The sequence below is a fragment of the Gallus gallus genome, chromosome 15 (genome assembly GCF_016699485.2).
Source record: "Gallus gallus isolate bGalGal1 chromosome 15, bGalGal1.mat.broiler.GRCg7b, whole genome shotgun sequence".
Classification (NCBI taxonomy): Eukaryota; Metazoa; Chordata; class Aves; order Galliformes; family Phasianidae; genus Gallus; species Gallus gallus.
In genome coordinates, this window is record NC_052546.1 from 1,625,863 (window position 1) to 1,649,967 (window position 24,105).

The window sequence follows — 24,105 nt, forward strand, 5'->3', positions numbered from 1 at the left end:
GGAAGGGCAAAAGATACCAAACGTAAAAGGCGGCTTTTTTCCCTTGGCTCTGCTTTACAAAAAATGAATGAATTGAACACATGGCTGAACTAAGTTGATTTTCTTTTTGATTTCACTGATTTCATTGTAAGGTGCCTTGGGAGATCTGCATGAGAAAGAGCACCGTGGATTGTACATCGTTATATATCTTAAGTGACGACTCAGGAGGAAAAGGAAACAAATAGTAAAATGCAAAACCTGCATCAGATGCAGACAGAAGCAAGGAAGGGCGACCCATTAATGTGACTTTGACAGAAGTTTGCACTGCAGGTACTGAACATCTTACTGGGTGCAAATGTATAAAAAAAGAGAGAAATCTACACAGAAAATACATTGAGGCTGAGGCGCATAAGAAAGAAATTCTCAATCACGTCCAGGACAAAGCTGTACGTGTGGCTGTGCCATGCATGGCCGTCACACAGCTCTGCAGAAGGAGCCTAAAATGTCAGGGGAAAGCAGCTGGCTGCAGCACGCCGTCAGTGCACCGACCAAAGAGGACAAACCAGGATTCAGCGGGGCTTTGTCTAGGCTGGGTTGCAAAGAAAGTGTAACGGCGTCACGCAGCAGCAAGAGCAGAGCACAACATGACAGCCGGCTCTGAATTTACAACCCATTGTTCACATTTTTCACATCCAATCAGCACTACGTCATGATGGATCCCAAAGAGATCCGTGGGCTCTGGGAACGCAGGCTGGGGGCATTGGGCGATGCTCATGCTAAGGCAGGCTCTGCTGGAGCCCTCGGTGAGCACCAGGGCACGTGGCAGGTGGATAAAGCAGGCTGCCCAGCTTGCAGGCAATGCAACATGGCAGCCAGGGTGCAGCCGGGACCGCTGCTGGGTAACTGTGAGGAGCACCTCTCATTGCTTCGGGTCCAAATGATACAAAAACAATGTTCAAGGAAGTCGAGCAAGAAAAATCACTTTTAAGAGAAAGTAAAACACATGGATTATTGCTCAGTCTGCTGATAGCAAAACCGCACATGTGGCACCGCCCTCAGCAATCAGAGCCAACATTTACAGAGCACAGCTTTCAACATCTCAGCCTCGGTTTGCAGACACAAACTTTCACACCTAGAGTTTACAGTAACTTCTGCTCTCGTTTCTGGTGATTTCCAGCTCCAGATCCGAACCGTTTCTGGCATAAGCACTGCTCTGAAACAGTGAATGCCTGTGCTATAGCATATTCTGAGAGCTGCTGGAAAGGCAGGAGGGGAGCCGGGGGAGGAAGAGCCTGAATACATCATTCAATTTCATCAGTCACCCTTTAAAGAAAGCATACAATAAAACCTATGTGTCTGAGGGAGCCCACTAATGAGTGAAAAAATCCAGCAAACCAACGCATCTGCTAGAACAAGTCCCCTCCCAAGTTTTTCTGCTGTTTCAAGCAAATCATTTGCATATGATTAAGCAGGGATTAAAAAAAAATTAAAAGTGGAATTCTTCCCTTATGAGGAAAGCCAGGCACTGGGAGTCCTTTATGCGGACGGGTTCCAGCCATCCCAGGAAATCCCTCTTCTTTTTTGATTAGAAAGCGAAAGGAGGCATTTCCCCTTCCCTCTCGCTGGGAGCTTCCAGGAGCACAGCCCGCACCCCGCAGCTCCTTCTGCTGCTGCACGAGGCAGGGAGACGGCCGCAGCCCCGGGCGGGCAGACAAAAGACACCCCATGGCTCTCCTGTACATCTGCTGTTCGTCTCTATCCCCCATGGAGCTCTTCTGCTCTATCTGCATCACAGCCGAACCCCAGATGGGCATGTTCTAATAAAAGCTGCTGCTTGCGAAGTCCCACCCCCATCCACAGTACCGACCTTTGTATCGCAAGCATAAAGGCTGCAGCGTGTGTCCCAGCAGACACGCACGCTGCCATTTCAGAGACTGGCAGCTTCCGAGGCAGTCTCGCTGCTGCAACTTAGGAGCCAGCACCATTCCCTCGCCATTCCTCCCCTGGATCCCAGCAAACACAAGCACGAGAAGCCTCCCCCCAGCAGCGTTCCCCCGGACTACAAGCTGCGGACCACAGGATGCAGCAGCACAGCAGCACAGGCTCCTGGGCAGGCGGGCGGTGCAGCCACGGGCCTCATTCAGCACAGCTTCTGCCTCCCCAGGGCAGCTGAAAGGTGCAAGAGCTCTTGCAGATTAATCATTTAATGATTATGTAGAACAGAACAATATCATCTGACAGAGCTGGCATTATAAGCTATGTCAGGCCCTGCGGTAATTACTGTTCTTCCCCCTTCTTTCTTTGTATAGCCTATAAAATTGCTTGCAGGGAATAAACAGTTCCTTATCGCTGCGAGCAGAAGTGCTGCAGATCCCCACGCAGCGTCCCGCAGCACGGAGCAGCAGATCCAGCCCGATACCCCGCACTGAGCTCACACGGCACTGCTGCAGCTCGGGCTCACAAAGAGCAAAAGCACGTGCTGGTGGTCGGGACCTGGCACAAAGGTCCTGTCAGGGCAACAGCCAAGCATCCCTCCAAATCCGAGTGCAGCGTGGTTGGCAAGAAGAGCAGGCAGTAACACAGCTTACGTGTCACTTCTGGATAGCTGTCTATCTTCTAGACAGTCAAGAGCTGGTCTCGAGTGAGACTGTTTGCACAATGCTACCGAACTTAGAAGGGACTGAAAAGCTCTCACGAAACCTTTCTCCGGGAGATTTTCAAACCAGAAGTGTTGGATATGCTTAGAGAGACTTTCAGAATAAAGCACGGACACTACTTGAGAATTCTGAACCCATTTTCACTTGATCTGTTCCCCTGCCTTTACCCACCACTCCGATGCCAACGGATCACTTGTCTAGCAAAGCATTTCAGCACACCAGCATCCCAGCTGATTCTGTGAGCCCTTAATAGCAGAGCCTTTTGAGCAGCAACACCAGAACAGTAACTAACACTGGAAGATATTTGTTTAGTTTGTGATTCTCCCATAGGAAACAGAACCCGGTACAAATGGAAGTGCAAGAGCAGCCTAGAAATCACACACACGCACATAAACAAACTGAAATTCACCCTGAAGACCAAGAAAGTATTCAGCACATTCCAGGATCCAGAAGCAACGCAGCAACTTGTGAGTAACAGTGCCTGCTTTGTGAGGGGTGTGCTGGGACTGCTGGGAACCTATGGCCTCTTTCAAAAGCAGTATTATTTCGGGAGGGAAATCCCAGTTTGACCGAGAAGACAAAAGAAAGCCAGATCTTCAAGTTGGTCATTTCATGCACCACCTCAGGCAAAATGCTCAAGTATGTGAAAGACATTTTGTGACACCTTCTAGGAAAATTCAGCTCTGGGATACACGGCTGGCTGAGAGCAACCCAGCTGTGCTACACAAAGCAGGAGGGAGCTGGATACATGCTGGACTACAAACCCACTTTTCACTGTGATTCCCCCTCAAGAGCAAAGGGGTTCACCTGTCCCTTTCCCTCTGGAGACCTCTGCACAGGATTTACAGCCACTGCTCCCAAAGGGACCGGTGCTCAGCAGCTGCCCTGGGCACCAACCTGGCAGGGACTGCCGGGCACGCAGCGCTTCTGGAAACCCCCTTAGGTACGTGCACAGCGAGCAGACTGCCCAGAAAAACCGAGTTCCAGCTGGTCAGGAACACTCATCAATTATGGCTGTTGAATCCCAATGCAAATAAGGACTAATAATTAAACAAGAATGAATTCCAGATGGACCTCAAGCTTTCTAGCAACATCCCTAAAACTTCAGCTACGCTTTTCACTACACCCGAACAGAATGCAGTGAAACATGCAGGGCAAACACCTCGGCCAGACAACTGTGTGCTGAAACAGCATTGCCTTAAGTGCTCCCAAACACTTTGGTGTCGATTTTGATTCAAGACAATCTCTGGATGGAGGCGTTTTTTTCCACATCTCGTGCAGAAGTTCACTCTGCAGAGGGTCCATGAGACAGAAATGCTTCTGGGACCGCACTTTTGTACAGAACACACCTGTATAGGTTCCCACCTCGTAGTGATTTAATACATGCATATGCAGTGCTGCTCAGTCCTGGAAAAGGCCTTTCACAACACACATATATCCCTCTTCATCATTTTTTCTTCTGCGAGCACTGATTTCTTTCAGTGGTTTATATAACCGTGCCTATTTTTTGCAACAGCCCCTCTGAGAAGCTAGCACAAGTCTGGGAACAGAGAATGAAATTAGGCCAGAGAGAGCCTAGAAGCAGAGATCAGAGGTCCCAATTCGCTCTTGAATTGCACCAGATTCACTCGATGGCAAGGTGGAAGCAGAGCGATGTAAAACGTGCTGACTGGAAGGCACAGCGAGGAGATGCGCTTGGATGGTGGGTTCAGCCAGCGCTGGGCGGCGAGCAGCCGAGCCCACTGCTGCTCTGCAGTGCTGTGCTGCACTTCTGCCTGGGCCTTCTCTTTCAGCAACAAAGCATGAAGTTGAAAACATCACCATTTTGAATCCAGGGCATTTGGGGATGGATCAAGCTAGTCCACATGAAGCAGCAAATGCAATTTCTGAACACTGCTGCTGTGGTCTGTCCCTCCCTGCCCAGTGTGCTCCTTGCTGTGACAGGGCAGCCCACCGAGTGCCCTGATGCAGGCAGCTCGGGCACAGCCCGCCAACTCCGCTCCCCCTCCTCTCCATCCACCCTGCAGCCCCGGGGGGACAGCTGCAGCCTGGAGCTTTCCCGCTCCTACTCCCTCCATTAGCCATGCTTTATGATTCACCTTCCTTTGAGCAGTCGCTGTCTCCCAAAGGAAAAGATCAAACTCCCTCTCCTTCCCAGCTCAGCTCCAATAAATAAATAAATACACGCACTGCAAAAAAATCCGAGTGAGGGAGGAGAAGGGAGGAAGCTGGGGAGTTCCTGGGCCTCACTGCGGCTGGTCGTACAGCTGCAGAAGGTCCCTCAGCTGTTTGCAGAGACACTGACCAGAAAAAGACATTTTCCAGCTGTCCCTCATTAATCCCAGCCAAAAAACCCTTGCCTAACAGCACCGTGCCTGAATGGCCTAATTTAAATGAAGGCGTGCTCTGTGCTTACCTCAGTATCCCCCAACCACAGCTCCCAAACTGCGACCAAAACTTATCTTGATTTTACATTCCTGGCTATTTTCCATTCAAATCAGCACCGATTTCCCCTTTATTCCACGTTCGTACGCTCCAACCAACACAAACAAAAGGAAAAGCAGAACATAAAGGGAGACACTACTGCCCCAGTCCTACACCAGGCTGTTCTCACCTCCCTGCTCACAGGGAACAGCACTGCCTTTGCTGCTGGGAAGTCAGGTCTGTGAGCAGCCCCCACAGGGCAGTCCTCTCCCTTCATCACCAGGGCAGGTCGTGTCTTTCACCGCAGATCAGAGGCAGCAGCACGGCGATGCCAAGAGCAACTGATACATGCCCCAGTCAGTGAAAAGCAATTCTCCACCGTACATTCAGAGGAGGGCTTTGCGCAATGTGATTTTACACATCTCAACCAGTAGAGATCTCATGCCTCTTCCCTAGGGCCAATCCCACCCCCGAACAGGCAGGCTTTTCAGCCTAGGCTTCCACATTTAAATTGTTTCCATTACCCAGACATTGACTTAGGCAACCGCAGACTTGATTACTGATTTAGCTTTTGCTACAAAATATAGGGGAAAGCCTGTCTACGAGGAGGAAAGGTTGAGAACGCCGCACAACGTACCACTATAGGAGTTTGTATTATTGTCATTACAGCTTGAAACTATCTAGCCAGACTATCTATTTGGCCGGGATACGGATTTTTATTTGCACTAAATCAAACAGAATGGAAAGCTCTCTTTGCAGAACTACCCGAGACTCCTTATAATTCAAAGGCTGCGTTGTAGAAAGAGTGATGGGCGAGAGCAGGGACTGCACTGCAAATGACAGGTGGCAGACTGTTGTTTGGTACCTACCAAATTACTCTGCTGCTCCCAGGGCTGCCTTGGCATTTCATTATCCCAACTCTCTCCTGGAAGGATGCGGACATAAATTCACACCTCATGTCCTGGTTTCCGTCAAACTGAGTAAGAGTGCAAATGCTGGCACCAACGGGGAATGCCAAGCAGGGCTTGGCATGCTAGAACAAACTCTCAACTGTGGTCCTTGCCAGCTACCTGCATTTATCATTGTAATGGCCTGCCAGACAGGGCTTGGCAGCCGGCGGAGGAGGGCGGGAGGAGGAGGGCCAGGCTCCGCGCTGCCAAGCAATTCATTCCTGCAGCTCCTGCCATCGCCGTACCAGCAGGGCAACCTTCCTTTCATTTTATCTTTTAACCAATTACGCGTCACCCAAATCCCACCTGCAGCCTCCTCCAACACAAATGGCTATAAACCACCGTTCAGAGACCAAGAGGGCTTTGCAAGACGTTTGATTTCATAAAAAGGTCGCTGTCTGCCTGAGAATTGCTGCGGTTCACAAAGGTACCAAATAACAACCTGCACTGGCAGCCAGGGAAGGAACAGCTTCCATGGTCTGCTGCCTGTTGTCAGATAGCATTAGAACAATTAGGGAGGCCAACGATGGCAGAATCATTAGGATTCAGCTGAACTGAGGAGTTGATACAAATTCAGTAAAATATCTCTTCCTTTCAATTGCTGAAGAAACTATAATTGATTCAACAGAAAAGAGAAAATTGCATGGGCAAATGAGAAACATTCGACATCGCCCCCTTGAATAGGTAAGCAGAAGGAACGCCTGTTGTCAGCGCAACTTGTTTCCATTTGCCTGTGTGTGTCAGAGCACACCAGATGCACTGCTATTTCTCAGGCGACCGCAACACTCGGTGGTCTCAGACCACTCAGGATGACCTCCTGCTCCGGGGAAACGCCGTCTTCCTGCTCTTACTGCACGTGCTGCACAGGCAGCGCTGAGCATTCTCTGTGAATCCCAGCACACAGTGAATGCTTGGTGCCTCTCCGAACCACCTGAAACCGATGCTGTTCTGGGAGCCCTTGGAGTCCATCCCCTTGCTGGTGACATGATGAACCAGTACTGAATTTTCTGCAGTGAGCAGGATACCTACAGCGAGCACAAGAGGTGCAGAGCAAACTGTGCTCTCCTCCTGGCTCTGGCTGTGCCACCCGCCTGGGGCAACCTGCTGGGACAGCCTCCATCCTGACATGGCCTTCCCCAGGCTGGGGAGGGTCAGAGAGCTTATCGGAAAACAGGCTCTTGTCCGCTGCTATTGAGACTCACTGCATTACCCGCAGCAACCTCAAAGGAGTGCCTCTGCAGAAGGCTCTTTTGTTGTTGTTGTTTCTAATTCACTGCTCCAAAATATTTCTTGGCTGCATCCCAGGGCTGAAGCCTTATCTGCCCACCCCCCCCCCGGCAGACACGCAGCAGCTGCGGAGGCTTATCACGGCTGCCTGTCCACTGAGTTTACAAATTAACACCCTATCGAGGCTGCACGAGGGCTGATTAATTGGCGAGAGGCAGGCTGAGGGCCTTTATCACTGCCGGCGGCTGCCGGGGGAGAAGTCACAAATCCCGCTGGGGCGGAATGCCTTACAAACGGGAGAGCAGGAGGACGGCCGGGGGAGCGGCAGTTCGGGAGGCAGATATTTTGGAGATAGTGGTGGTGGAGGTAATGGATCGGTGGGAGGGGGCGAGCTGCAGGCAAACGCCAGTACGTTATGACAGCTAAAGAAAAAGATAATTAACAGCCTATACCTCATGATTCTAGCTTTCCCTCCCCGGGCTATAATTTAGCCTATTGCTCCTTTGCTCCAGAGGACAATAAACATTTATTATGTTAAACACATAACCGTGCTGCACAAAAGCGCCGTTCTTTCGCAGGTCCACTCCTTCCACAGCTGTGCAAGCCAGGGGGAGGGCGATGGGGCTTCTGCAGGGGCTGCCCTTCCTTGCAGAACGCGGCTCAGTCTGGACACTGAGTGCATCTCGGGCTTTGCCCGACGGGGCAGCATGCAGGGTGGATTCCTGAGGAAAGCAAACCCAGGGGAAAGCACACGAGAGCTCGTCTGAGCCCAGTAGCCTCACTTGGATGTTTTGGGAGGAATTTTCAACCCCACCAGAATGACGTGTGGGAGGGATTCCTACTACAATGTGAACATTACCGCTGTGTGAATCACACAGGGGCAGCACTGGCCCTGCATCCTCCAAGCACTTGATCCGTTGTAACTGTGCAGTGACTGAGGAGATGTGCCTATTAGAGCAGGCTGCGGGTCGGGGACCGCTCTTCCTTGGCTTCAGTGTGAGCGCTTGCTGCAGCCCCCCAGCATCACGTCTGTGTCACAACACTGCAAAGTAAATACCAGGACCAAGGGAACACTTTAAAAATACTGAAAAACTCAGTACACCTTTAAAGGAAACCAAGTAGGACATCCATCTATGTTTGTCAACATTCATTTGGTGTTTTTCAGTTGCCAAATTCAATCCTTGCAACCAAGACAGGTGGAATTTTTCTAAAAAAAATGCAATAAACGTAACCTGGGGCTCCCATGGAGCAATACGAGTCCAGAAGGTACAAATTTAAGCAAAGCATTACAACCATCAAGAAATACTGCAATCCTTCCCAGTCCCTCCTATTAACGCACTAGTAAAAAACTCAAAATGAGGAAATCATTTCCTGAAGCACCTGGAGGTCTTTGGGTCCACAAACCAGTTCTGGGCTCCTCAGCTCAAGACATACAGGGAACTTCTAGAGAGAGTCCAGCAAGGCCACAAAGATGGCTGGGGCCCATAGCATCTCCTGTACAAGGAAAGCTGACCCATAGCTAATCAGGCTAACGGCAACAACACCTCCAGGCACCACAACCAGGTAACAGCAACTCTATACATGAAGGAAACATCAAATATTCATCAGGTAAACAACACGAATGTGGTAATCTCAGAACGTGGTGAAACCAGTCTCTCAGACGCTTATCAGACTGACTAGATAACTTCATTAATGACTCTGCCCATCAATCTTCACGTCTTATGTTTCTGTCTCTTAAAGAAAACTGTTTTTGCTGTCCTGATGGCTGCACACGGCTCCATGCCCACGCACAGACAGACTCACCCTCACCAGAAGGCTGCAGCGTTTAAGGACCTGACAGAGGGGATGAGGAGCTCCAAAGAAAAGGAGCCGGGGTAGTGTGTGGAGTTCCCCAGGTATGGAGGTTGTGAGGAAAACGGTATGGAAGGAACACAATGGCTCACGTCTGAAAAGCATCTGGCAACCCGCAGTGCCTGGGAGGAGGCTTCCAGCCCCAGGGTCCCGCTGACCGCTGCTGCGCTGCCCATCCGCCAGCCTGGGCTCGCTGCTCGCCCACACTTCTCCCACACCACACACTAAGCCAAGAAAGCAGCTCTCATCATTGCGTTTTGATTAAATACGGCATTAACTGACCTCCTCTTCTGGGTAAGAAGGCAGTGGAGGGGCCAGCCTGCCCTTTGCAGCCGACATATAATCTGTCTTCTCCAATTAGATATGCTTTGCAACAAGTGTGGTGGATCCATTTATTTCCGTACTGCAATAACGCAGATAAATCCAACTTTGGCTTCAGTCCCACTGCTTTCAAAGCTGGGGCTCCACATTTCCAATTCCTGTCCTGATTTTTTTTTTTTTTTTCCCTTTCTGCTGCAAAATGTCACCAATTTACTTTAGCCTGGGGGCCCATTTCGAGTTTTACCGCTAATATAAGAGAAATGCATTTTTCAAGCTGTTACCACTTAACTGTACTGATATCAGCCACTCAGGGGACACAATATTGTTTACACATCCTGCTCTATGGAATAAGCACGGATGCCAAAACTCTGCCTGGGTTGTGAAGGAGACGTTTACTCTCTGTTTTATGAGATTTCCTCGATTTGTGGCTGTCTCAATGGTCGTAAAAACAGCTGTAAATCAAAAGAGCACCACAAAATTGCAATAACAACTGTCGAACTCGGCTCTAAAGAGCATAACTCCCAGCAACAGAAGGTGGAAGGCTTTTTCCTGATTTAATACCAGGTGTGGGGAGCCTGCAGACCCACAAACCAGCTCAGCTGAAACACTTTTTGGCTGCTCCCCTATCGCTTGCCCCTATTCCACCCCACGCAGTCCCTTCCCACCTCTTTCCTCCTCTCCTCTGGAAAACAGAAGTCTTTTTCAAACGCCTGGAGAACGCTTATACAAATAACTGCTGAATGCATCGCCCTGCTTAAAGCATTAAGAGAGGCAGAGAAGTCAGCCCAGTGTTCAAACACGGCTGTGCTTTGAATTGTGGCAATCGCTTTAGCAGATGACCTCAGCAAGAGCGCGCTGCCTCGCTGCCGGCCTACCCGAGAGAGCCCACATTCCTGCGCCTCCCGGCCCAGACTGCAGGGAGTGGAGCGAAGGAGGAGAGGGCTGGTGAGACATGAGTTATTAACAACAGCCTTCTGGGAGCTGATTCTAGCTAAAATGGTTCCAGAACAGGCAGCTCCATTTGCTCTGACAGTCTCTAGTGAGGGCCGGCCAAGCAGCAGATGCACGAACTCCAAAGTTTCTGCTGCTCTGTGCCACTGGATACGGTCCAAACCAAAGAGAGCTTCACCCTGTGGGTAAAACAGGCTTCCTGGATTTTTCCATGCCCCATTCCAGTTGCTTTCACAAACAACCTTCTCATCCTTGCCTCCAGAAACCTAAAAGATTCTCAGTTCCTGCATCTCGCTGCCCTTTCCAAGCCAAGGCTGACCCAGCCAACAACAACCTTCCCGTTCCACCTCAGCTCCTTGAGGAATCGGCGGTGGCACTACCAGCCATGCCGCAAACCCGGGGCCAGCAGCTTTGCCTAGCCTCTTTGTGCCCCCCATCCAAAGCACAGAGATCTTTCCTGACTTCATCATCCAAGTCTCCATCCTCTTTTTCAAGCTTGCTCTTAAATCAAACTCCTTCCATGGGATTTAAATAACTTCCCCCTTTACAGAGGGTTTGTGTGTGCACAAGCCAAAGTACGTGAAGAAAGTGAGAGGGAAAGCTCATGGGAAGTAAGCTTTGATGCTGTTTGTCTCAGTCTTTTTCCTGTCAGCCCCAGCAGACCAAAGTACAGTTGAGATCGAGCATTTTTACTGCCAGATGCATTTCCTAATTGTGCTCTTCCAGCAAATGCCCCATGGAGCAAGGTAGTAGAAGGCAAGAATTCTTCACAGTGGCCATCCTGCTGTGATCCATTTGGGACAGGAACTCCCCCCTGCATTGAGAGGACAATTTCATTTCCAGGGACTGCTTGACGCAAGGGGAAAAGAACCTAGGTTCTTTTGTCAGAACCCCAAAGAGTGTCAGCCCTTCTTTTTCCCTTCTTCTGCTAGACAAGTATATTCACGTTCTTGAGAAAAGCCACAAAGCACCGGAGCGGTCTTTCACTTTCAATACATTATGCATCCCCGTTATAACCTCTTCCTGCTCATACAATGCCTGTTGACTTTCCTTTGGCTCTCTTCTTTTGCAATTTTTCTTTCATAAATACAATTGGAAAGACATAACAAAAAATTCCCCAAACGCAAATGAACCAAAAATGTCATTCAAAGCTTTTGCTGATGTGACTGGCAACTCCAGTTGAGAAACCATCTGTACAGACAAGAACTGATCTGAAATAGGGAACAGCTAGTTTTATTTCAAAAAGCTCTGCCTTCTCAGTGCTCTGGGTACAGGAACTCGACAAAATAGCTGAAGCTAATGGGGTGAATGTGATCAGCTACACCCATGCAGCTTTTCCAAATTTCCTTCTTTTGTACTATGCTCACAGTGACTATCTGGGTGGGGATGCAGAAACATTAAAGCAGTCAAATATATACCGTGCCAATTGCGGACCACAAAAGCAGGCCATTTCCTCATGCATAAACCATAAGCAACTTCTGCAAATTATTGACTTCAACTGGTAACCAACTCTTCTCAACAAAAGCAAGGTTCTGTGTGCTAGAAGTTACTGGATTTGGAGCCTGAAGAGTCTCAAGATGGCTGAACTCCAGGTGCACACCTCATACCTGGAAGGTGCTGTACTCCAGCAGGTCACGCCAACTAGCAGCAGCTATTGCAAAATGGTATAATTGCATGGCAATTGCTAGGTTTCTTTTCCCTGTGTTCTGATGTGACTTTGCACATGAAGTTTTGCTTGCCTGCAGTGAATGGTGGATGTCTGCCTGAGGTTCTGCATTAGCACGTGGACCTATGGTTCAGCAAAGCCCCACTGAACCAGCTTTGCCCTTCCCCTGCATGCAGATATGAAGTAAACATTTTTTAGAGGCTGTGGCTATTGCTTGTCGTGCTCAGGAAAATGCAAAGCTTTCATTCAGCTCGTGCATGTGGCTTGCCAAAGAGCCAAGGTGGCCCTGGGCAGAAGCAAGACGACCCAGTCAGAAAATGGGGAACATCACTGGTGCGCATCTCCAGCCACCACTTCTGCTCTGGAGGTAAGGAACAGGAGATGCTGTACTTGACCTTTCTTTGGCTACGCGCTCCTCTGCCAAGAAAGCAACAGCTCTGCTCAGCTGTCAGCCCTTCAAATCCCCAGACTACCTGCCTTCAGACGCCAAGCACTGAGCTCCTGAAGCCTGGTCCTGGTCAACCTCTCCTAGCCCCTCGGTGCAAAGAGCTGAATCTCTCATCCAAAGCCACACAGCAGCTAACAACTCACTTCACTGCAGCTTATTGCTTGAACCAGAAGCACAAATGTGGTGTTACAAGAAGGCTTTGTGATTTAAGCATAGATGTGACTGTTCCTGCTCAGTAAGGAGATGAAAAGCCCACAGTGAAAAAAGGCATAATAATCCTGCATGTTAATACACAGTGACTAACACCTTCCTGGTGACAATCTCCTTGTACTCGCTGCAGCAGAGGGATGTGTATAATGATCCTCCAGAGACACTATCTTGAAAAAGCACAAAAGGCTCCGATCAGACTCTGGCATCTTCTGATTAGCTTAGCAAGAGCACTAAAAGGGACATCAATTTCCTAGAAAGTGTATCCTGAAAAGCACTTGATCAAACGCTCGGCTCTATGGATGTGCTTAATCTCACTGTAGCTGAAGCACTCCCCTACACCAGAGTCTTGTTTATTTCTTCTGTTAAAAATAAAACGATGGAAAGGCCTCAACAACTAAAAATGCAGAACCGAATAGTCAACAGCTTAGGAAAATTCTGAGGAGGGCCTGAATTGCTGCAGCTTTCAGCTCAGCTGTGAAACAAACTGAAGCGCTGACTCTGGCAAACAAGGGGAGGAAAGAAATATTACATAAATAACCAGAGTGGATGAAGCTACTTAACTTATCACAAGGATAGCTGAGATTAGTGTAATACAGACCTGTATACCATTTCTTGGTTGTACCCTGACGTTTTAACATTTTTATTTTACTCTAGTGGACCCGAGGAAGACCTACTCCAGAGGCCCAGCACAATGCCTTGGCGAATTCACAGATCTCATTCCAAAAAGGAGAGCGACTGCTAACACACGGAATGCCTTATTTGCAAAGCAATACTCTCCATCACTCGACAGCTCCTTCTGTAACCGCAGATAGCACTAGCTAAAAATCAAAACCCATTTTAACTTTCATCAAACCGTAGTAGACACACCTCGATGATTCTGGCATGTTGCAGTCAACCCATCTGCTTCTCTGCATCAGGCAGACTGCAGAAAACAGAATTTTCATTTCCCATTTGCCTCCCAGCCTCGTTGCCTGCTCCCCACCAGCACCTGCAGCTCCTTCCCCTGCTCCCCTGGCTGCGGCTGATGGTGGGACCTGCGGCAGATGGCCGATGGAGCAGGGCTGCTGTTTCCTACACACTTGATATTTGCAATCCAACCTCAGCACCTCCTGCCTGGCTCTGCAAGAATACAAAGCTAAAGATGCGGCAGCTCTGTACGATGAGCCCAAGTCACTTTTAAAGCTCATTTAAGATACATATTTTAATAGGTATTTCTCAAAATAGGAACTTGTAAGTGTACAAGCTGCGTAAGAAGAGCAAAAAATAATGTAGAGAATCTCAAACCGTTTGTATTTTTACCACCTTCCCCCATGCCCATTATATGACAACATCATTTTGTGGAAGAGCACATGCACAAGACAGACTGAGCTGCCTCTTAACACAACTGGGGAAACGGCTGGTTTCCCTGGCCCGATTGAAGCTTTCAGGCTGTTGTGCTTGTGCAGGATAACCCGAAGGCTTTTGTGGTCTAAACCACTTCCAGCATACGCAGACAAATATAATGCCACCCTGCCTCCATACTCCCACCCATCCGAGGCAACGCTAACCATAACTTTGCTTCTGCTCTCTGTTCATGTTCCTGTGCATTACAAATAAGGACATCGTTCAGAGATCTCTCCCCAATTTATTTCACTCCAAAGAAGGAGACAGATGGTGGAAGACAGAGGGCTTTACAGTAAGAGGGGTTGGATTTTTTTTCCTCTTCATTTGTTCCCTACGTTGTCTCTTATCCTCGGGGACCCGGAGTTTCTTTTGATAGCACTGTGCTGCCTAATAAACACACATACAAGCATAGTCACAAGTATACATCTATCATCAAAGAGCCCTTCTTGTCTCCACTCCCCACAAAGTTGATTAATGATTACGTGTTTAACACATACATTATACATGGGAGGGGGAGATGAAGAGGGTAAATCCAAGCCCCTGTATACATTTACATATATTTACATACTTACATAAAGAAAGCAGAGGAAAGCAAGAGGGCCATTCCCATCGGGACAAAAATCCATTTCGACAAGGATAACTCCTAATTCCTCTTTTAGGAAACAGAAATAAAATGAAGGCTGTACCTGGCCCATGGAAGGAACCAGAAAATGAACAAGCCATCTTTGGTTCCTGACGTGAACCAGCAACCACACCACTTTCAGCGTGTCAGTGGGATCTAACAGTTTATGAGAAAGGAAAGGGACTCCAGTTTTAAAAGAGCTCTTAGTTTATACTATTCTTTCTTTCAGCTAAAATTGCAGCTAAGTAGGTAATACATTAGGTATTCATAGGTAATCAGGTCAATTAAACGAGTCCTTGATGTAGAAAGAAAAGAAAAAAAAATCAATCAATATCCAGAGATACTGGCATGCTTCATGGACTGCAACCCGGGGGGACAACAGATCAAGTACAACCCGCCCTGACCCGGAGATGCAGGCAGACAAGAGATGTGGTGTGGAAGGGAACAATATGGCAAACTTCCTTTTCCATCCTCCCAGGCTGAGCCCATCCACAGACCTGGATAACTGCCCATGCACAATGAAGCAGCCTGAAGGCTGCTTTAATCATGCTGACTGCCAGTGGTGTCAAGCATTGTTCCAGCAGCTGGGGGACCAGTGCCATGGTGAAGGACTCCCCTGACACAGTCCCTTCTGGCAGCTGGGACAAAGCTGGCACTGGAACTGCTATTGTGGCTCTCTGCTCTCCAAAGCATCCTCGTGCAGAGTTAATCTTCCAACCTCCCGCTCTGCTGGCTTTCAGACTCTTTGCAAGGTTAAGATCGAACGCTGCTCCATTCACAGGGGTGTGCTGTAGGATGCCTGTGGCAAACAATTGCATTTGGCACTACTGTGTGCTGAACCAACCCACACCAGCCCTCTGCACACACTGACCTACCAGCCGCAGCCGTGGCACGGTGCCGGCCAGGACAAGGCTCAGAGCAGAGGCTGCCAACATGATGGTTAAAGTCAGCAGTGTAAAGCCCAACAGCAGCCAAAGGGGTGGCACGGCTACATTGGGGCAGCAACATGGAGAATTGTTAGAGAAGGAAACCTTCCACGCATGGTACTGCTCACAGTGCTGAGGCTGTGGGAGCTGCATGGCCACAGAGCTCCCATACCTGCAAGGCACACACAGCTCTTTTTTTCCCCCCTTCCTTCCCTTCGTCTCGTGACCTTTTGACTCTGAGTCACGCTGGCTGACCTTACGACTTCACACTTTCTCTCTCCATAAAGCACAAGGCCCGAGTTAAAGAAAAGCCACATTCTTCCACTTGATCTTTCTTCCACCACAAGGTTTTCTTTAGCATTAGAAGAGTGGAGAAGATTTGCCTTGGATTTTTCAAATAGGAAAATCCAAACCTCCTCAGGAAGTGGCAGCAAAGAGGCCCCACTTACACTGAGACAAGCAGCAGCAGTGCCTCCTGCTCCGCACCCTGCCCTGTGCACAGATGTGCCGCAACTGAAGCAGATATGGACCACTGCCACAAACACATCCTAACATAAATCTGCAGCAGCCATTGTAAAGCATTAAGTTAATTTGCACTGAGATGAAACGGTCTAGGGTGGAATTGGTGCCATGATGCACGGCAGCACATCCTGCTGCATATGAGGTCACCAGCCTGCAGCACCCTGCTGCCCGCCTCCTGGGCATGGCTTTATCATCGCTTCAGCTAACTGCAGGCACACTTTTTCCACTGGTACTGCATTGTGATGGATATTTCAGGCCTACCTGGTTTACAGCTGGAAGATCTCGCTGTAAGTCTTAAGGTAACCCAGGAGTACAGATGGGGTGTTTGACCCACGAGCTGTGAGCAGCGCATCCCCTCACCCCTCTTAGTGGTGGGCTGGAGCTGCAGTGGAAGCACCCACATGTCCTGCCATTTTCTGACTAAATGGAAATGGTTACAGCATCCAAACCTTCTGCTAAGCATGCTCGGGCTGAATGTGCTGGCTGCTTTGTGGACTTGTACATGTCCAGGGGTTCGAGAGTGCCATAATGAGATCTGCTTTGATCTCTGCTACTTCTGGATTTCAAGTTCTTTTCTTTCCAAGCTGATAAAATGAGCAAGACAGTGGCTCTGGAGACTGCTCAGCAACATGTGCTGAGGCCTCAGGACTCTGCCATCTGAGGAATGCCTCCGCTCGAGCCTGTGCCAGCAGAAAAACGACTCAATGTGCAGGCTCTGGGGACTTGGGTTGAAGAAACCGACACACCACGTATACAGAAAGCTGCGATCACTCCTATTTTAAAGTAGGGAGATACTGCGGAGCGAAAACAGGAAAGTCAACATGAGACCCTGGTAAAGGCGAGAGCAAAAAGGCACGGAAGGGAACCGAGATGCAGGGAGCGTACAACGGCACGCTACAACTGAGGTGTTCTAGAGGCTGAGCAAGGATTAACGTTTTCAGACTCCAGGAGAGTACAACATGGCCGAGTCTGCAAGCTTCCCCAGCACTGAAGTGACTCAAACGTTGATATTTTGGCTTTGAAACTCCTGTTTCAACATACGTTTCTCCGCAGTTACAAAAACAATGAAAAAGCCCCATAGCCACAGCTCAAAAAACCCCTTCTGCAGTAGAAAATCTATTCCCCCGCACACTGAAATCCCGGTCTGCCACTCAGGCTTTCAGGTATCACTGTAATGCAAATCACAGAGAGAAAACACTCTCAAAATAACAATCCTGCAACACGTTACCCTTGGTACCACGGACACCCCTGAAAGAACCTCCACTGCAAATTGAAAACGTTACCGTCGCCCCGAGAAGCGCTGGAAATATTTAGTGCTATCGACGTGGGTTTAGTTTCATTAGCAGTCCAGACATGCGGTAATGAAGAACCCATTCAATTCCCTGTCTCTGTGAGAGGTACGCTTCCCGGGCTCACGGAGAGCACACACAGCGCTGTTATCTCTGACAGGGACGGACACATGTGTGCATGTCCCAGATTTGGAAATGGCACCGCAGCGAGCGCAGCTCTCGCGTCACTCAACCGCACCGCTTAGAATTTTACATTTTAATTTTTTTGATGTCTGGGGAGATTAAAATGAGAACTGGCAGCATGTGCAAGGGATACTGCACTTTGAATGCGTTATCTACAGCGATTCAGGCTTCCCGGAGCTCCAGCTGAAGCGGGTTTTCCACGATGGAAGAAACTACATTACACCGCTCCCTAGGAAGTGAAACAAAACAATAAAGGATGGTTAATCTCTTCTCTAATTCTGCTCGGTGGGACAGCTCCTTCAGCAAGCAGCGCCTGGCTGTATCTACCTGGGAGGGGGTCATTTCACTTCGGCTTCCTCTTCTGCTTCCCTCCATCCCTGGGAGCGCTCTGTCTCCCCGCTGCATCTTTCAATGGCTTTATCAGAGCTCGCACCAACTCAAGCGTGAAAAGTAGCTCTGGGCCCAGCGGGGAGAGGTGGGGGAGTGCGTGTCTGTGCGTGGCGCGGGGGGAGACAGGGGAAGACGAGGGAGGAAATGTTATTCTGTCCTTTGTCTTTTCAACAATTTCTTTTTAATGCAACTTGCAGAGCAGCATATAATTAGGGGTCTTGCGGAGCAGGCTTAAACTCAGGAGTAACCCTTCTAACGACCTCAGCAACGGATAATCAGGTACGCGGCTGTGGGGCTCAGCACGCCTCCCCACCCGCCGCGCCGCTCGGCCTCGTAATTAGAAGCCTCCACACTCCGCTGCATAAAGGCAGATTGCAAGGACAGCGTGAAGCCCTTGTTTGAAGCTGGGGGCACAAAGATTGCAGTGCCTGTGATGGATGGAGACAAAGACTCCGGTGCTGGAACGCTTCCAGCAGCCTCGCAATACTCACAGCGTTTCTGATGGACATTTTCGGGATTTCTTACAGCAGCGAGGGCTGTTCTGCTGCACCCCCTCTGGATTCCTTCACAGCTCCTCAGCAAGGGCTGCAGTGTCCCCACGCACAGGCACAAAGCTCCAGCAACGGTCTTCCCATCAGAGAGGATGTGCCCTTCCCTTTCCCCCACGTTCCTCATGACAAGGAATGCCTTGGCGCTTGGACAAAGAGTGGTGGGGACATGGGGCTCAGCCCCTTCAAACAACCCCCGAGCCAGAGGGGTCTTCCAGCTGCCTGCACTCACACTGATCTGAAACGGCGGTAGCAAGAGTGGGGCTGAAGTTGCAGCCGATGTTAGCGTGACTCCCTGAACCCTCATGCACAACTTTAAAAAAACACCCTATTTAAGAAGGCATCCAAATCCTCTCCCTCTTTGCTGATCAGAATTTGCCTTTCTTTAAGTATTTACATAAGTTTAAGTACAAGAATATCGGCACTGAACTGCATCCCAGATGCAGGGGAGAGAGCAGAAAGAAGAATGGAGGATGGGATTTTGGGGCAAGAAAAAGCCAAGAGAGCGAGGGGAGGCCGGCCTGTGTCACACAGTCCCTCACAAAGCAGGTGCTGGCTTCTGTTCCACTCCAATTCCACCCCCTTATTTTCATCTTCTGGCTGTTGCTAGGGCTTGCTTGTCAGTACCTCCATGCCTGACCCCTTCCCGTCCCACCTTGGCCTTGCAGCAAAGCAAGGAGCAGAAAACCAAACAGCTCAGGCAACCTGCACAGTGCAGCAACAGACTGAAAAGAAAGCAGCAAAGGCAAAAGGGCTTGAATAATAAGGAGGAAGAAAAACCGGTGGAGCCTTTCAGAGGCTGTCAATCGCCAGACAGACAAGGTTCTGTGGAAAGAGCAGAGGAGGCAGGCTGAGGGATGAGCGGCTCCCTTACGGCAACAATCCCAGCATCACTTCTCTTCTTTCCTAACACTGGGTTAGCAGGGACTGTAGGAGCACAGAACACAGGAGATGCCCACAGCAGAAATCAGGACACCCTGTCAAGGATGGCTGCCCTGAACTTGAGTTATCTGAGAACTCACGTTGGTGAACACTTAAAACCTAGGAAGATCATTAAAAAAATAATAAGAACCACCAGCGTAAGGAGTGTAACCTGGCCTCACTAATGTGCTTCATTCTGAATAATGAAAGGGCAGAAGTATTCAGACACTGAGTCTCTGCAGCCAAAACCACCATCACACAAAAGATGCTGTGATCCACGCTCTGTCTCCCACCCCAGCCTCTCCTTAGGTACGACTGCTGCTGCACGAGAGCATTCTCCACTGTGCCCCATTCTGCCTTCCTTTTGTTTTCCCCACGATTTCACACAACACCCTCCAGACAAAGCAGACTACAGCACACCGTACAGCCCAGCCTCAGAATCCCCACCAGCTCTGCACAGAGCCCCTCAGAACCGCAGGCTCCATGGCCACACCTCTGTCCTTGGGAGGTGGGACACAACTGCTCGATGGGAGCAAAGCAGCCCTACATGGTGGGGCCTCACAAACACAAGGCAGCTCCAGACATCCCCCATTCACCAGTTCTTTACACCAGAGCTCCTCCCCAAGTCACCGGGCCGCTTGTTTGCAAAGAACAGGACTGCAGCCGGTGACATTTTCCCAACGCTGCGGCGCAGTGGGAGGCTTCCCACCAAGTCTGGGGTTGTCTCCCTCCTTCTTGTAGTGCTTTTCAGCGGTGAGGAAAATAATCAATGCTTATTATGCAGGAGCTTTGTTACGCTGCTGTTCCTTCCTGCTGCACCTACCCAAGGCCATGTCATCGCTACGGAACAGAGAGGCAGGAGCGATGCTTTCACACAGGTAACTCACAGTAGGCCTTCCATGACAAACCTCTGAGGACACACCACACAGGCTGTCCCCATTTGCTCATCTGTACCAGCCTGAACTCTGCAGCCCTGCCTCACTCTGCATCCATGGGAAGAACTGCTTACACCCTGAATCTGGTATGATCTCACAAGCTTCACATCTACTTTCACGTTGGCCGCGTTACGTATTTCAGCACCAAGGAGCATGGCTTCATCACACAGCAGAGCCGCTCCACTTCTGCTGCAAGACATGTATCTACCTGAACAAAATCTTTTCACCAGATCTTCTTGGGAAACATGTTGAATACAAATTTGGGGAACTATAAAGAAGGAAGCTGCAGAGAGCTTCTAAATGTTTAAGAGCTGATCCAGATCTGTGACATTCAGAAACAGCGCCAAATAAAACCACCTTCCCTTCTTTCAACTTCCCATGCGCGCACTTGCTGCAAATAGTTTCCACAAACTACTTCATACATCTTGAATTGACCTCTGCCAGCATCTTTCTTCCAGCCCAATTAACTCCCCGCAGCTCCCCCCAAGAGGACACGTGCTGAATCCCATTAAGGCAGCGAGAGCGCAGCCCGTGTCTCCACGGCAGCAGGAAGGCTCCAGAGAGCCGTGACCCCTCGTGCTCGTGGCTGCCCAGCCCCTCCAGACTGACCTCCCCTCTCCGCTGGCAGCGAAGGGATGGGGACAGGAGCCGGCAGGGCCCTGGGAGGCGCTGTGGGGGCTGTGTGGGGTCAGACAGGCAGGGGACCAGCAGGGAAGCTGAAAATTTGAGGGCTCCTCCGCCATGGAAGTCATGCTACCGTTGACTCCTTCACCGTGATTAACTCCTTGACATCCTCCCCCCGTGACAAGTGGGGGAGGACAGGCTGAACGCGGCGATGCATTTGTCAGGGAATTGCCTCCTTCCCTTCCCAGCCTCACTCCCACCCATGATCTTTATGGCTCAGCTCCACGTTACGGACGGTTCGCAGCCAGATGCGGATTTGACAGCTGACATTTTCTCTCTGAAAAATTCTGTTTGGGGGCATCCCAAGCTCCTTTGCCAGACCTGGTGGTAATAACATTTGCAAGCTTAAGCCCACCCCACGGGCTCTGTATGAGGGAAAGAAATCCTCTCCTCCCCAGCCTCTCATTCAAATGACAGTAATTAAAGAATCTCATCACTCTAGACCTGGAGAGGGAGGGGACTTTCACGGTAATTGGAGACATTACACGAAGCCACACTGTGCTTATAAAGAAAAAAAAAAAAGGAAGGGGAAAAAAAGGGAAAAACCACACACAAAAAACCAACCCCTTCCTCCCAGCCAGGCTGGCATTTCCTGAATACACTGCCTTTTTTTGAGGCACATTTTTAATACTGGAGACTATTGGAAGGGCTCCTGCAGCCCGATTAAGTGTAATGCAGCGTTAACAAAATAGGAGGGAGGGGGGAAGCCCTCAGAAAAGCAATCGAAGAGAAAAATCTATCCCTGGCGCTTTGGCTCAGTGAGAGCCAGGAGCCCTGCTCCAAACACACTCCCACTTCCCAGCCATTTGCTCTGCCGGACACTCTGGGGACCCCAGCACAGCAAACTACAATTTCTAGTAAATATATCCCAGGGACACAATTAGTTTTTCAGCTGGGGGCATGATAAATTGGTCATGCATAATTCAAGGCTGGAGCAGGCAGGAGCACAAACTGCTCGGTGGCAGCTCCCTGGCAGAATGCAGATGGGCTGCCGGGCGCTCCGGTGACCATCTATGCACACAGCAACCCCCACTGGAGCCTTTCCTTCTTGTCAACGTACATCTCACCATCCAAATCCAACGTACATTTCACCATCCCCACGCCTTTTGGGATTGAAGGTGCCTCATCATCATCTGAAACCTGGTTCAGCACTCCCATCCCTTCCACGGGTGTAGTTCCCACCACACACTTGCAATGGCGAGACACATAATTTTGGGTCTGCTGAAGGTCTGAGAGGTGGCTGAGGATAAAAAGCCTACCTGGGGGAACAGCCTGAAGCTCTCTGAGCTTTCTTTAGTACTTATATAAATGAAGTTAGCTGCTCAGAGTCATTCCTTATGAGAACAAGAAGAGCTGCTGCTCAGCAGAAGTCAGTCTTGTGAGGAGTGAAATGAAACCTCAAAGGAAACTGTGGGAGCGCTTCAAAATGCTGTGCTCAAATTGCAGTTTCTCAGTGCATGCTCTGTAGCCTTTTGGTGGGTGAGGGATACACTGCTGGAGTGCTGGAAGAAGCCACTAGAAATATTTTTGCTATTAGTCTGATTGCAAGAGAAATGAGTATTTGCAGCCTCAGACGCAGCCTTAGGAGCGATGGCCGGCAGCTCTCCTCCAGCAGCCCACACAGCGCTCACATCTCCTCCCAGGATGCGCTGCCACTGCTCAGCTCTTCAGGAACCAAATAAGCATTCGAACACCAGTCCATGGGAAATATTCCTAGGAAGTACGTTGTACTGGATCATTTCCAGCGTCAGGAAAGAAGCTGCTGCAGAGGGGGTATTAATAAGGAAAAATTTGTTTCCTTTTGGCAGCGTATCTGTAGATACAGGAGCCCTTTAATTTCACGGTCAGTCTCACGTACCCAAATAGGTGACTTTGTTTCTGCCTAGTAGTTAGTGAGAACAATCCAGGCTTCTCTGTTTTAACAGGAATGCTATTCTTTTTTCCTCCCTGAGCACGACTGTCTTTGCTGGATGGAGCTGGGTTTCCCTACAGTGGAAACAAATGAAATCCCAGTAGGGCTATACAGGGTACAAATCCAGGGAGCATCAACGTTCGCCTTGGGGAACATCCTCATCACCTCTAAGTGGCACAATTCTGCCAATACTTAAGCAGTACTGACTGTCACCACATCCAGAGAAGTAAACCCAACTGTTCTCAGCAAGGTAACACTGCCATCTGAACAGTTCTTCGCACTGCCCCTTGGTGTACCAGGCACAGCTTTCTCAAAACCCCACGTATGGCCACCTTCCATCCTCCTGGCATGCCCTTCACGCTTTGGTTCAAGCGCAGTCACTTCAAAGGAAGGTTTTTAGGACGGTGCTAATTTGTTTCACTTAACTATCTAAAAAAACAAACAAAAAAGCCCTTTGTTCGTGTATTGTTTAAAGGCGTGACTACGGGCACGGCAGGGATACTGAAGCAGACACACAACCAGGGAGAATGCGGGGCACCAAATGAGGGCAGAAATAAAGTCAAAAGGGGAATCAGATCGAGAAAACAGTGAATGGTCACATGTGAGAGTCACAGGTCTGAACTTCCCAGGGAACATTTCGAGGTGCAAAGTGAAACACAGAGAAACCACAACCATAACCACGAATCACCAGTGCCAGGAAACATGTCAAGAACACTTCACACACAGTCTGCTAAGGACAAAATGGGCCTGTCCCTCTCCATGCAGAAGGAAAGGATGCAAAACCCCGCTGTGGACTTGGGGCACGGCCTGAAGGGCCCTGTGGGCAGGGGCTGGGAGCACCCCGTGGGCACAGCGCAGGGACCCCACAGCACACGGCTCCCCATGAATCCCACCGCACTTCCACATCCCGGTAACCCTGACAAAACCCCGCTCATATTCACACAGGTCATCTCCACAGCACCACAGCAGAGCCTCCCGGCCATTCACAGGGCTCAGAAATTACAGCCGTGGTTCGCTCAGAAATACAGAAGAGCCTCGGTGGTTCCACAAGGCCAACCGCCCCCACTGAGGGCTGAACCAGAGACTGCTTCCTGAGCTTCCACCGG

At 49.7% G+C, this 24,105-nt stretch overlaps 1 protein-coding gene across 42 annotated transcripts in view; it reads right to left on the reverse strand.

Annotated features, from left to right (window-relative positions):
• The window catches only part of FBRSL1 (fibrosin like 1), a 419,446-nt gene that overhangs the window by 50,792 nt on the left and 344,549 nt on the right, over positions 1–24,105 (reverse strand). The gene's annotated exons all lie outside the window — the stretch shown is intronic.